Here is a 14237-nt window from a genome sequence, read left to right as displayed (position 1 = left end):
TGTTTCCCAGCATGCAACTCCACAAGGGCACTAACCGAGCTGTGCCTCAGAGACTTCTGGGAAATGTAGTTCGCGACTCAGTCCGCAAGGCTTTCAGAAGGCCTCTCTCCCTGCGGGGGAGGACCTGTTCCTCCACAGACGTGAGGGAATATAATTCAGAGTAGCAGAGTTTATAAATGCTGGGACCCCTGCTAGGGCATAGGAGCTTCCCAGGGGAACGAAATTTTGAAGACGTGACCAGAGCAGGAAGCTACTGTATGTTTTCGACCAAGAACGGATAAATTTGTGAAGTACTGACAGGACAGTGGGCTGGTGGTAGTTCCCTTAAAGCTGCTAACCCCGATCTTCAGTTAATGAGGTTGGTTTGGAGATTCCTCTGGTGCCATCTGTGGGCTGGTAAGAGTCTATGCGCGTTAAAAGAAGAATTTATTTCCTACCTTTCAACAAGGAAGGGGAATCTTCTCTGTGTTTATAATTTCTTAATTGCCTTCAGCTCAAAATAATTTTTATGTCAAAGAGACATATTTTGGGGTGACATACCTGGTTTCCTTCACTTACAGTATAGGCGTTGTTGTCACCGAGGAAGGCCATGAAATCTTAACGTATGTGTTCTCTTCGTCTATCGTGTAGTTTTATACTGTTTATGAATTGGTCTAATTTAGGTCTGTTGCTGTGAGTCAACGGTACTCGTATTTACTTTCTAAGGTACCTACTACGTGACAAACTTTGTGCCAAGTTCTTGCTCCGTCTTACTAACACCTCTACCATGAAAGAGCTCTATTTCCATACTGGAGGTTAACCTGTCTCCCATAAGAGTTTTGTTATTTTAAACAGATTTACATATCTTTTTTTTTTTTAATTAATAGACTTTTTTTAGAGCAGTTTTAGGTTCACAGCAGAATTGAGCAGAAAATACAGAGTTCACACATATCCCGCCCCACCTACACATATATACTCCCCTACCCTCAACATCACTCATCAAGTGTGGCATATTTGGTACAATCGATGAACCAACATGGGCACATTATTATCAACCAAAGTCCATAATTTACTTTAGGGTTCACTCTTGATGTACATTCTGTAGGTTTTGACAAATGCATAATGACATGTAACCACCACTATAGTGTCATACAGAATAACTTCATTGCCCTAAAAACCCCTTGTGCTCCATCTATTCATTCCTCCTTCCCTCCCTCTCCCCAAACCCCTGGAAACCATGTTTTTTTTATTGTTCCTATAGCTGTGCCTTTTCCAGAATGTCATTTGGTTGGAATTGTACAGTTTGTAGCCTTTTCAGACTGGCTTCTTTCATTTAGTAATATCTTTTAAGTTTCTTCCATGTCTTTCATGGCTTGATAGCTCTTTTTTTTTTAACTGCACATATATTTTTTAATTTACATATATGTACTGTTCATTGTTTCTAAGAACGTTTAGAGCTTTAGCTTTTTAAACTTACATAGTTATCAAAGGAATAAAGCCAACCACAAAATAAGAATTAATTAAAAAAGATACGTACACCCTGCTATTAACAGCAACATTATTTATAGCTGCCAAGATATGGAAGCATCATAAGTGCACATCAATAGTTGAATAGATAATGAAGATGCAGCATACATTATGTAAAGGAATATAACTCACCTATAACAAAGAAGGATATTTTGCCATTTGCAGCCCTTCATTCCTTTTTTTTTTCCACTTCCAAAACCAGAATTTTATAACTGGCAGAAACGTTTCCATTACATCAAAACCAACAATAAACCTAGAAATAAACTTAACCAATGAGGTTACCCATACTCCAAAAACGGAAATGACACAAAGAAATGGAAAGATTTCTCATGCTCTTGGATTGGAAGAATCAACACTATGAAAATGGCCACACTTCCCAAAGCAATCCACAGATCCAACGGAACCCCTGCCAAAATACTCACAACATTCCTCACAGAGCTAGAACAAACAATTCCAGAATTTATAAGGAACCACAAAAGACCCCGAATAGCCAAAGCAATCAATCTTTTGTAGGTCTTTTTCCTTTTTTCTTTTTGTTCTCTTTTCTTATGGTTTGATGACTAGAGAAGGTCCTTTAACATCTGTTGTAAACATTTTACTTACCTTCTAATGGGACCAAGTGAAACACAGAGGCGTTTAACATAAAACAGTGCTCTCAGTGTTTATGAATTTTTGTGTAGAGACGGCATTTTCCATTTTAATCTTTTCTTTTTTTATGCTAATCGATTTACATATTATATTAGTTTCAGGTGTACAGCATAGTGATTTAATATTTTTATAGATTATACTCCATTTAAAGTTATTAAAAATATTGACTGTATTCCCTGTACAGTATATCCTTGTATTTATTTTCTACATGATAATTTGTACCTCTTTTTTTAACGTTTGAATTTATTTGTGAGTTTTCATTTTATTCTTTTTTGTAGAGGGGGGAGGTAATTAGGTTTATTTATTTACTTTTAATCGAGGTACTGAGGATTGAACCCAGGACCTTGTGCATGCTAAGCATGTGCTCTGCCTCTGAGATATGCCCTCCCCCCAATAGTTTGTACCTCTTAATCCACTACCATTATCTTGCCCCTCGTGTATTACTCTTCCCCCTGGTAATCACTAGTTTGTCCTCTGTATGTGTGAGTCTGCCTTTGTTTTATTATGCTTATTCATTTGTTTTATTATTTAGATTCCACATGTAAGTGGTAACATAGAGTATTTGTCTTTTTCTGTCTGACTTATTTCACTAAATATAACTTTTCTAGGTCCATCTCTGTTCCTGCAAATGGCAGAATGTTATTCTCTTTCTGTCTGAGTGATATTCCATTGAATATGTATACCACACCTTCTTTATCCATTCATCTGTGGATAGACAGATAGGTTGCCTCCATACCTTGGCTATTGTAAACAGTGCTGCTATGAACATTGGGGTGGGTGTATCTTTTCAAATTAGTGTTTTCATTTTCTTTAGAGATATATTCAGGAATGGAATTGCTGGATCATATGGTAGTTCTAGTTTTAGTTTTTTGAGGAACCTCCATACTGTTTTCCATAATGGCTACACCAGTTTACATACCCACCAGCCTCGTACTAGGGTTCCCTTTTCTCCATATCCTTGGCAACATTCGCTGTTTTGATGATATCCATTCTGACAGGTTTAAGGTGATATCTCATTGTAGTTTCGATTTGCATTTCCCTGATGACTGGCTATGTTGAGCATCTTTTCATGTGCCTTTCGGCTATCTGCATGTCTTCTGCTTATTTTTTAATTGAGGTGTTTTTTTTTTGATATTGAATTGTATGAGCTGTTTATGTATTTTGGATATTAACCCCTTATCAAACATATCATTTGCAAGTATTTCGTCCCAGGGGTGGTGAGGTAGAGCACATGCCTGGTGTGCACATGGTCCTGGGTTCAATCCCCATGCCTCTGTTAAGTGGGGGAAAAAGATGATATAGCAAATATTTTGTCCCATTCAGTAGGTTGTCTTTTCGTTCTGTTGATGGTTTCCTTTGCTGTGCAAAGCATTTAGATTTAATTAGGTCTCATTTGTTTATTTTTGCTTCTCTTTTCTTTGCTGGAGGAGATAGATTAAAAAAAAATATTGCTACAACTTATGTCAAAGAGTGTTCTGTTTTCTTCCAGGAGCTTTATGGTTTCTGGTGTTACATTTAGGCCTTTAATCCATTTTGAGTTTATTTTTGTATATGGTGTGAGAAACTGTTCTAATGCCATTCTTTTACATGTAGCTGTCCAGTTTTCCCACACCACTTACTGAAGAGACTGTCTTTTCCCCATTGTATATATTTGCCTCCTTTGTCATAGATTAATTGACTATAAGTGCATGGGTTTATTTTTGGGCTCTCTATTCTATTCCATTGATCCATTTTTCTGTTTTTGTGCCAATACCATGTTGTTTTGATTACTGTAGTTCTGTAGTACTGTCTAAAGTCTGCGAGGGTTATTCCTCCAGCTTTGTTCTTTTTCTTCTGTATTGCTTTGGCAATTCTGGGTCTTTTGTGATTCCATGTAAATTTTAGTATTATTTGTTACAGTTCTGTGAAAAATATCCTGGGTAATTTGATAGGGATTGCATTAAATCTGTAGACTGCTTTGGGTAGTGTGGCCATTTTAACAATATTTATTCTTCCAATCCAAGAGCATGGGATAACTTTCCATTCCTTTAAATCATCTTAAATTTCCTTAATCAATGTTGTATAGTTCTCCACATATGAGTCTACCACATCTTTGGTCAGGTTTATTCCTAAGTATTTTATTTTATTTTATTTTATTTTATTTTATTTTATTTTATTTTATTTTATTTTATTTTATTTTATTTGTGTGATTTTAAAAGGAATTTTTTTTTAACTTTTCCTTTCTGATATGTCATTGTTAGTGTAAAGAAATGCAACAGATTTCTGTGTGTTAATTTTGTATCCTGCTACCTTACTGAATTTGTTTTTCAGTTCTAGTAGTTTTTGTGTGGAGTCTTTAGGGTTTTCTCTATATAGTATCATGTCATCTGCTTATGGTGACAATTTTACCTCTTTCTTCCAATTTGGATCCCTGTTATTTCTTTTTCTTGTCTGATTACTGTGGTTGGAACTTCCAATACTATGTTGAATAGAAGTGATAAGAATGGGCATCCTTGTCCTGTTTCAGGTATTAGTGGGGAGACTTTTAACTTTTTACCATGGAATATTATGTTGGTTGTGGCTTTGTCATAAATAACTGTAATTATGTTGAGGTATGTTCCCTCTGTGCCCACTTTCATCAGTGTTATCATGAATGGATGTTGAATTTTATCAAATGCTTTTTTGGCAACTATTGTGATGATCATGTAGTTTTTGGTCTTTTCTTTTGTTGATGTGGTGTATCACATTGATTGATTTGGGTATGCTGAACCATCCTTGTGACCCTGGGATGAATCCAACTCGATCACAGTGTATGATCTTTTTTAATGGATTTGGTTTGCTAATATTTTGTTGAGAACTTTTGCATCTATATTCATCAAAGATATTGGCTTGTAACTTTATGTTTTTGCTAGTGTCTTTGTCTGGTTTTGGTATCTTGGTGAGCCTAGGCAGAGATGTACTGATTTTGTTTCCCTTTCAAAAAAACAGCTCTTGGTTTGATTGATTTTTTTCTATTGGTTTTAAAAATATCTATTTGTTCATTTCCTTTTCTGCTATTTATCATTTTCTTTTGCTGACTTTAGGTTTTGTTTGTTCTTCTTTTTCTAATTCTTTTAGGTGGTAAGATGGGTTTTTTATTTGAGATTGTTCTTGTGTTTTGAGAAAGGCCTGTATCACTGCAAACTTCCTTCCTAGGAAATTTTTTGCTGCATCCCATTTATTTTGTATGGTTGTGTTTTCATTGTCATTTGTCTCAAAGTATTTTAAAATTTCCTCTTTGATTTCATCATTGACCTACTGGTTCTTTAGAAGTATGTTTTTAGACTCTGTGTAATCTTTTTTTGTTTGTTTGTTTCTCTTTCTGTGATTGATTCCTGGTTTCATGTTGTTGTGGCCACAAAAGATTCTCGAAATAATTTCCATTCTCTTAAATTTGTTGAGACTTGATTTCTTAATATCTCTTCCAAAAGGGTTATCACATATCTGCCAGTAAGAGTAGTTCATGAAACATAACAAAATTGAGAGTCCTGCTTACCAATTAAGGTTTATTGAGACTATATAAGCAAATTTATGGTGTTCAAACCTTTCAGCAGCAAAGAATTAATCAGTTTTCTCATTGGCCTCTTCTATGTTGTGAACATTTCTGCCCTTTCAATTTTCTTATGTTGAAACTCAACTCCAATGGCGATGGTGTTATGAAGTCATTCTTTTGGGAGCTGATTAGGTCACAAGGGAAGTGACCTAATAAATGGGACTAATTCCCTCATAATAGTGTCTCCCCAAAGCTCTTTTTCTCCCTCTCTCATTTGACTGCACAGCTAGAGGATCCTCCCTATTAACCAGAAATTGCACCATCGCTGGATACTGAATTTGCTCATGCTTTGACCTTGGACTTCTCAGCTTCAGTCACTGTGAGAAAAGAAAAAAAATCAGTTGTTTATAAACTACTCAGTCTCTCGCTCTCTCTTTAAGCATCCCAAAGAGACTAAGGTAAAAATTGGTACTGAGAAGTAAGGGAATATCTGAAAAAAATACTTAAAAATATGGAAGTTTTGTTGCAACTCAAAGGATTGAGTGCAGAAGAGTTTGGAAGTGAATGCTGGAAAGTTCTGCGTCACCATGAAAGAATTATTAAGGGCAACTCTGGTGAATGCTCAGAAGGAAGGAGGAGAGCTAGAGAGAGAACCTCAGGCTTCTTAGAGAATATATTACTGTCCAAAAACAACATTTTGGGAGAAATGTACACTCTAAAGGCCAATCTGATGACATCTCAGACAGAAATGAGGAACATTTTATTGGCAACTGGTGGAAAGGTTACTGCTGTTTTTAATGTGACAAAGCGTTTGAATTGTAGTCCTCCCCTAGTGTTCTGTGCAAGGTAGATCTTATGAGCGATGAAACTGGAACTTTGGTGTCGGAAGTTTCTAAGCAAGGTGTTGAGAACAGCCTGATTTCTCTTAAATGCTTACAGTAAACTAGGGGAAGAGAAAAATGATGTAAACGTGGAATTTATAATTAAAACAGAAGCAGAACCTAAAATTTGGGAAAATTCTCAGCCAGGATTTTAAAACAAGTACAATTAATATGCTAAGGGATAGAATAGATAAAATATGCAGCATTCATAAAGAGATAGGCAATGTAAGCAGAGAGAGAGTAATATATTAATAAAAGTCAAAATGAAATGTTAGAGATAAACAGAAATAAAGAATGTGTTTGAGGGGCTTTTTATGGAGCTATTTTTAAAGATTCACTGCTCTCAAAATTTGAAAAATGGATATGTTTGTTTTCTTTAATTTTTTAATATACTTTAAAGATGTGACAAAATACAAGTACCGAAGGGTGGGAAAAAAACACTGTAGCAACACAGTTCAAAAATCATAGAAAAACACACGCTCTCAGTGGAGCAGCAACAACATTCTGTGTTAATTCAGTTATAATGCTCCTCATTACTTAAAACAGATTATGGCCTCCTTGATGTATCATCAAATACGCATCTATGGCATCATTTTCAAAGGCTTTTGGCCTTTTTCAACACACACTTTTAATCTATGCTCTGTAGCTGTCTTTAGTTTGTTTTCAAAGAAAGCTGTGGTGCAAAGGCCTTCAAGCTCCTGGTCTTGAGAATGGAGGCGCCTTCACCTGCAGACGGGTGATCACATTGCAAATCATTTGTGAATTCACATGGCCCCAGGGAGGGGAGGGGATGGGATGAAAGGACCTTAGGACTCAGGGTAGCGTTGGGAAGGGTTCTGGGAGCAAAGCCTTACACAGCCCCAGTGCCACTATGACATTTCTGCCAAGCACTCAACTCCCAACTCCTCTTCCCCAAGCCAATATGCACAAAGCAATGACAGAGCCAGACCCCGGCCAGGAAGGGCCCTTCACAGGGAATCAGGCTGACAGAGTCTGTGTTGCTAGAAGTTCCTTCCCCAAATCCTCACACTCCTCAGTGATCTCTAGCTAAATGCAACTGAAGGTGGTTCATGGGTGAGCCAAATCAGCACCAGCAAGGAACTTGTTCAAGGTGTCATTTATCGGCACCACCTCAAATTCAGATTTGCAGATTCATAACTTCTTAGAGTGAGGCCCTGATCACAAAGTGATTTGTATTCATTGTAAATTGCTTCAGGAAAAAAAAAAGTTTAGCTAAGCGGTTCCCATTTGGTTTTCCATTAGGATCACACGACCAGTTTCAAGAAATGACATCACCTGTGCCCTTTCCATCGCGTTGGAGCATCAGTGTTTTAATTCAGGGCTCCAGGTGATTCCTGGGTGTGGCCAAGGGTCATCACGTGGTCTCCTGGCTACATTTCTAAGAGTCGAGCGTAGGCGTTAGGCCAAGGAGAGGCAGCATAGTCTCCTGTCTTATGGACTCGAACGAGGATTGTCAGTGCAGCCCACAAGGCCCATGTTAGCATGTATTTGGGGGAGAAAACCCCTGTAAACAGGAAAGAATAAATCCACAGCTTGGCTTTCGTAAATCTCTCCTGAGAGAATGGAAGGGAGAAGTTGGCCTTTTCAGCACTTCAGGGCCCTCCTGCCTGTGTGTGGTCAGAGCAGGTGAAGGAGCTGTGCTGACATCTTTGAAAGCATCTTCTCAAGATGCTGATGTGATTCCTCAACATAATATCAATGAGAAAATGACCGAGAGCAAGAGGAAGAAGAGGAGGAAATGGCAGCTTCTCAGGTGAATGTCCTGTCCTGGGTCAGAGGCTGTATCTTTTCTTCCTCCATAAATGCCTTGGATTGAAAAGCTAAAACCTTTCATTCTCTGCTCCTGAAATTCCAGCCTAAGGAGGTGGTTTTCTATAACTTCTTTTCTTATTGTTGTGATAGTCAAGATCAGCTGTTTAAAATACTCCTCTCGTTTTGCCAGAATCGTTTCTCAAAATTGTCTGCCTCCAGGGTCCCTTTAGAGCATAAAGAATTCCCACCAAGAATTAATAATTTATAACGACCATATTCCCTTTGTGAGAGATTAGCAGGTGAAAGTATTGTGATCCAAGGTTCCCACGGGCACGGGTTTGGGTTTGGGGATCTCGGCAAACGGGGAGAAGGTGGAGTGATTTGTTTAAACTGCATGCAATGTCTACTCTCTCAGGAAAAGAAATGCCCATGGAACAGGATGACTTTAGCGGTCAAACATTACTCAGAAGGTTCTGAGAAACAAAGAGAGATGTTCTAGCGAAGAATCAAATTTTTAAAAAGTTAAGCAGGAGAGACTCCTCTTACACTGGTAAGAAATGCTTACTATTTAAATGCACTGTAGAATTCAGAACAGGGGAGGTATGTATTGATGGAAATTTGCATAAAATGACATTTTTTCATGATAGATTAAGATTATGTTTTCCTTATTTTTGTCAAAAATACCCAAGCAGTGATGTGGGAATGGCATTTCTTCTTAGTTTCTCTTTGCTTGTTGTTGGCTTTGAAAGGACAACATTCAACTGTGTTTGGTAGAGATTGGGTTTTGTATGTGGAGTTTTGTTTTTTTTTATCAGTTAAGCCTCATTTTTTTCTTTGTAAACATTTTTTTTTTAAATTTAAAAAATTTATTTATTTATTTATTTGGTGGGGGAAGGTAATCAGGTATATTTATTTATTTTAATGGAGGTACTGGGGATTGAACCCGGACCTCGTGTTTAGCACATGCTCTACCACTGAGCTCTACCCCCCCCTGCAGTTAAGCCTGGGTTTTGATAGTTTCTATTATACCCCCCAGTCATGCCACAGACGTACTCTTCCTTAATATTTTCCTGTATTTTTCAACTGTTTAGAGAAATCGTATTAGCAATATATGCTGAACTGTGTGAAATTTCTAAAATAATCCTCAGCACAGGTGATAGATTTTTCCAAGAAATAAGATTCAATCTCAATGGTTCTATTTTATATAGTTGTGTATGTTCACACTCTAGTTCATTTAAAAAAAATTCAGTGTCATCCACAAATAGGCATATAAGATTTTTCTAAATAAAAATTACCTTGATTTCTGTGACATTGGTATTTTCTTCAGGATCACTTTGAAAGTGTCCAAAGTCCCCATTTGTCTGGACGCACAAAATGTCAACAAATTTGATTCATTTTGTCCTTACTTCTCTTATTCTTTTCCATTATAGAAACTGCTTAAACATTATGGCTATGTGTTTGTATCCGTCTGTGATCTTTTTAGATAAATTCTAGTTCTTGTAAACTGGAGTAAAAATCAAGTTTTAACCTATACAGAATGTTTGACAAAATGTCTCCAAAAATAATAACAGTAATATTATTATTATTTTGTTTATGACACTTAAAAATTATATATCAGTTTAATATCCATTGGATTTGTAATGATATTTTTTATTCTATTTCTGATATTGGTAATTTGCATCTTCTCTCCTTATTTCCTCATTAGCCTGGCTAGTGGTGATCAATTTTATCCATCTTAAGAAACAGCTCTTGATTTTTTTAAAGACTTTTTTATTGATTTATAATCATTTTACAATGTTGTATCAAATTCCAGTGTAGAGCAAAAATTTTCCATTATATATGAACATATATATATTCATTGTCACATTTTTTTCTCTGTGAGCTACCGTAAGATCTTGTATATTTCCCTGTGCTATACAGTATAGTCTTGTTTATCTATTCTACAATTTTGAAATCCCAGTCTATCTCTTCCCACCCCCCTGCCCCCTTGGCAACCACAAGTCTGTATTCTATGTCTATGAGTCTATTTCTGTTTTGTATTTATGCTTTGTTAGTTAGTTTTGTTTTTTTTTTTTTTAGATTCCACACATGAGCGATCTCATATGCTATTTTTCTTTCTCTTTCTGGCTTACTTCACTTAGAATGACATTCTCCAGGAGCATCCCTGTTGCTGCAAGTGGCGTTATGTTGTCAGTTTTTATGGCTGAGTAGTATTCCATTGTATAAATATACCACTTCTTCTTTATCCAGTCATCTGTTAATGGACATTTACACTGTTTCCATGTCTTGGCTATTGTAAATAGTGCTGCTATGAACATTGGGGTGCACGTCATCCTGAAGTAGGGTTCCTTCTGGATATATGCCCAGGAGCAGGATTCTTGGGTCATATGGTAAGTCTATTCCTAGTCTTTTGAGGAATCTCCATACTGTTTTCCACAGTGGCTGTACCAAACTGCATTCCCACCAGCAGTGTAGGAGGGTTCCCTTTTCTCCACAGCCTCTCCAGCATTTGTCATTTGTGGATTTTTGAATGATGGCCATTCTGACTAATGTGAAGTGATACCTTATTGTAGTTTTGATTTGCATTTCTCTGATAATTAGTGATAGTGAGCATTTTTTCATGTATCTTTTTTTTTAACATTTTTTATTGATTTATAATCATTTTACAGTGTTGTGTCAAATTCCAGTGTAGAGCACAATTTTTCAATTATACATGAATATATGTATATTCATTGTTACATTCCTTTCTCTGTGAGCTACCATAAGATCTTGTATATATTTCCCTGTGCTATACAGTGTAATCTTGTTTATCTATTCTACAATTTTGAAATCCCAGTCTATCTTCCCACCCCCCTGCCCCCTTGGCAACCACAAGTTTGTATTCTATGTTTGTGAGTCCATTTCTGTTTTGTATTTATGCTTTGTTTGTTTGTTTTTTAGATTCCACACATGAGCGATCTCATATGCTATTTTTCTTTCTCTTTCTGGCTTACTTCACTTAGAATGACATTCTCTAGGACCATCCATGGTGCTGCAAATGGCGTTATGTTGTCGGTTTTTATGGCTGAGTAGTATTCCATTGTATAAATATACCACTTCTTCTTTATCCAGTCATCCGTTGATGGACATTTAGACTGTCTCCATGTCTTGGCTATTGTAAATAATGCTGCTATGAACATTGGGGTGCACGTGTCATCCTGAAGTAGGGCTCCTTCTGGATGTATGCTCAGGAGCGGGATTCCTGGGTCATATGGTAAGTCTATTCCTAGTTTTTTGAGGAATCTCCATACTGTTTTCCACAGTGGCTGCACCAAACTGCATTCCCACCAGCAGTGAAGGAGGGTTCCCTTTTCTCCACAGCCTCTCCAGCATTTGTCATTTGTGGATTTTTGAATGATGGCCATTCTGACTGGTGTGAGGTGATACTTCATTGTAGTTTTGATTTGCATTTCTCTGATAATTAGTGATATTGAGCATTTTTTCATGTGTCTATTGATCATTTGTATGTCTTCCTTGGAGAATTGCTTGTTTAGGTCTTCTGCCCAATTTTGGATTGGGTTGTTGATTTTCTTCTTATAGAGTTGTATGAGCTGCTTATATATTCTGTAGATCAAGCCTTTGTCGGTTTCATTTGCAAAATTTTTTCCCATTCCGTAGGTTGTCTTTTTGTTTTACTTATGGTTTCCTTTGCTGTGCAGAAGCTTGTAAGTTTCATTAGGTCCCATTTGTTTATTCTTGCTTTTATTTTTTCTAGGAGAAAATTTTTGAGATGTATGTCAGATAATGTTTTGCCTACATTTTCCTCTAGAAGGTTTATTGTATCTTGTCTTATTTTTAAGTCTTTGATGCATTTTGAGTTGATTTTTGTGTATGGTGTAAGAGAGTGCTCTAGCTTCATTGTTTTACATGCTGCTGTCCAGTTTTCCCAACACTTGGCTGAAGAGACTGTCTTTATTCCATTGTATATTCTTGCCTCCTTTGTCGAAGGTTAGTTGACCAAAAGTTTGTGGGTTCATTTCTGGGCTCTCTATTCTGTTCCATTGGTCTATATGTCTGTTTTTGTACCAATACCATGCTGTCTTGATGACTGTAGCTCTATAGTGTTGTCTGAAGTCTGGGAGAGTTATTCCTCCAGCCTCTTTCTTTCTCTTCAGTAATGCTTTGGCAATTCTAGGTCTTTGATGGCTCCATAAATGTTATTATGATTTGTTCTAGTTCTGTGAAATATGTCCTGGGTAATTTGGTAGGGATTGCATTAAATCTGTAGATTGCCTTGGGCAGTGTGACCATTTTAAAAATATTGATTCCTCTTATCCAAGAGCATGGGATATCTTTCCACTTTTGAAAGTCTTCTTTAATTTCCTTCATCAATGGTTTATAGTTTTCTGTGTATAATTCTTTCACCTCCTTGGTTAGATTTATTCCTAGGTATTTTATTACTTTGGGTGCTGTTTTAAAGGGGATTGTTTCTTTGCTTTCTTTTTCTGTTGATTCATCGTTAGTATAAAGAAATGCAACTCATTTTTGAATGTTAATCTTGTAACCTGCTACCTTGCTGAATTCTTTGATCAGCTCTAGTAGTTTTTGTTTGGACCTTTTACAGTTTTCTATATATAGTAACTTGTCATCAGCATATAGTGACATTTTTACCTCATCTTTTCTAATTTGGATCCCTTTTATTTCTCTCCCTTGCCTGATTGCTGTGGCTAGGACTTCCAAGACTATGTTGAATAGGAGTGATGGTAGTGGGCATCCTTGTCTTGTCCCAGATTTTAGTGGGAAGTTTTTGAGTTTTTTACCGTTGAGTACTATGCTGGCTGTAGGTTTGTCATATATAGGTTCTATTATGTTGAGATACGTTCCTTCTATACCCACTTTGGTGAGAGTTTTTTTTTTTATCATAAATGGGTGTTGAATTTTATCAAATGCTTTTTCTACATCTATTGAGATGATCATATGTTTTTTGATCTTTCTCTAGTTGAGAAATCTAATTGATTGATTTGTGTATGTTGAACCACCCTTGTGTCCCTGGGATGAACCCGACTTGGTCATGATGTATAATCTTTTTTATGTGCTGTTGGATTCTATTTGCTAATATTTTGGTGAGGATTTTTGCATCTATGTTCATCAGTGATATTGGCCTTTAATTCTCTAATTCTCTTTTTTGGTAGTGTCTTTTCCTGGTTTTGGTATCAGGATGATGGTGGCTTCATAGCATGAGTTTGGGAGTATTCCCTCCTTTTCAATCTTCTGGAAGAGTTTGAAAAGGACTGGTATGAGTTCTTCTGTGTATGTTTGGTAGAATTCCCTGGTGAAGCCATCTGGTCCTGGACTTTATTTGTAGGGAGGTTTGTTTTTTATTGCTAATTGAATTTCATTTCTAGTGATCGGTTTGTTCAAGTGGTCACTTTCTTCTTGGTTCAGTCTTGGTGGACTGTATGTTTCCAGAAACTTGTCCATCTCCTCTAGGTTATCCATTTTGGTTCCATATAGTTTTTCATAATATTTTCGTATGATATTCTGTATTTCTATTTTATTTGTTGTAATTTCCCCATTTTCCTTTCTATTTTGCTTATTTGTGCTCTCTCTTTTTTCTTCTTTGTGAGTTTGGCCAGAGGTTTGTCGATTTTATTTACTCTTTCATAAAGCCAGCTTTTGGTTTCATTGATTTTTTTCAATTTTTAAAAAATCTGTATTTTATTTATTTCCTCCCTGATCTTTATTAGTTCCTTCCTTCTGCTGACTTTTGGGTGTTTTTGCTCTTCTTTTTCTAGTTCTTTTAGCTGGTGTATTAGATTGTTTACTTGAGATTGTTCTTGTTATTTGAGGACGGCCTGTATTGCTATAAACTTCCTTCTTAGCACTGCCTTTGCTGCGTCCCATAAGTTTTGTGTGGTTGTGTTTTCATTTTCACTTGT

The 14237-nt window shown here is 36.6% G+C and overlaps 1 long non-coding RNA gene across 1 annotated transcript in view; it reads left to right on the top strand.

Moving 5' to 3' along the window:
* Nucleotides 1-121: 121 nt before the first annotated feature.
* The window catches only part of LOC116154662 (uncharacterized), a 50950-nt gene continuing 36834 nt past the window's right edge, over nucleotides 122-14237 (top strand). Inside the window, exon 1 of the long non-coding RNA XR_010382479.1 lies at nucleotides 122-396. This is a non-coding gene — a long non-coding RNA (uncharacterized LOC116154662). The remainder of the gene's footprint in view (nucleotides 397-14237) is intronic.

The sequence above is a fragment of the Camelus dromedarius genome, chromosome 9 (genome assembly GCF_036321535.1).
Source record: "Camelus dromedarius isolate mCamDro1 chromosome 9, mCamDro1.pat, whole genome shotgun sequence".
Classification (NCBI taxonomy): domain Eukaryota; kingdom Metazoa; phylum Chordata; class Mammalia; order Artiodactyla; family Camelidae; genus Camelus; species Camelus dromedarius.
Note: the sequence above shows the minus strand (reverse complement) of the source record. Positions and strands in the feature narration are given on the sequence as shown.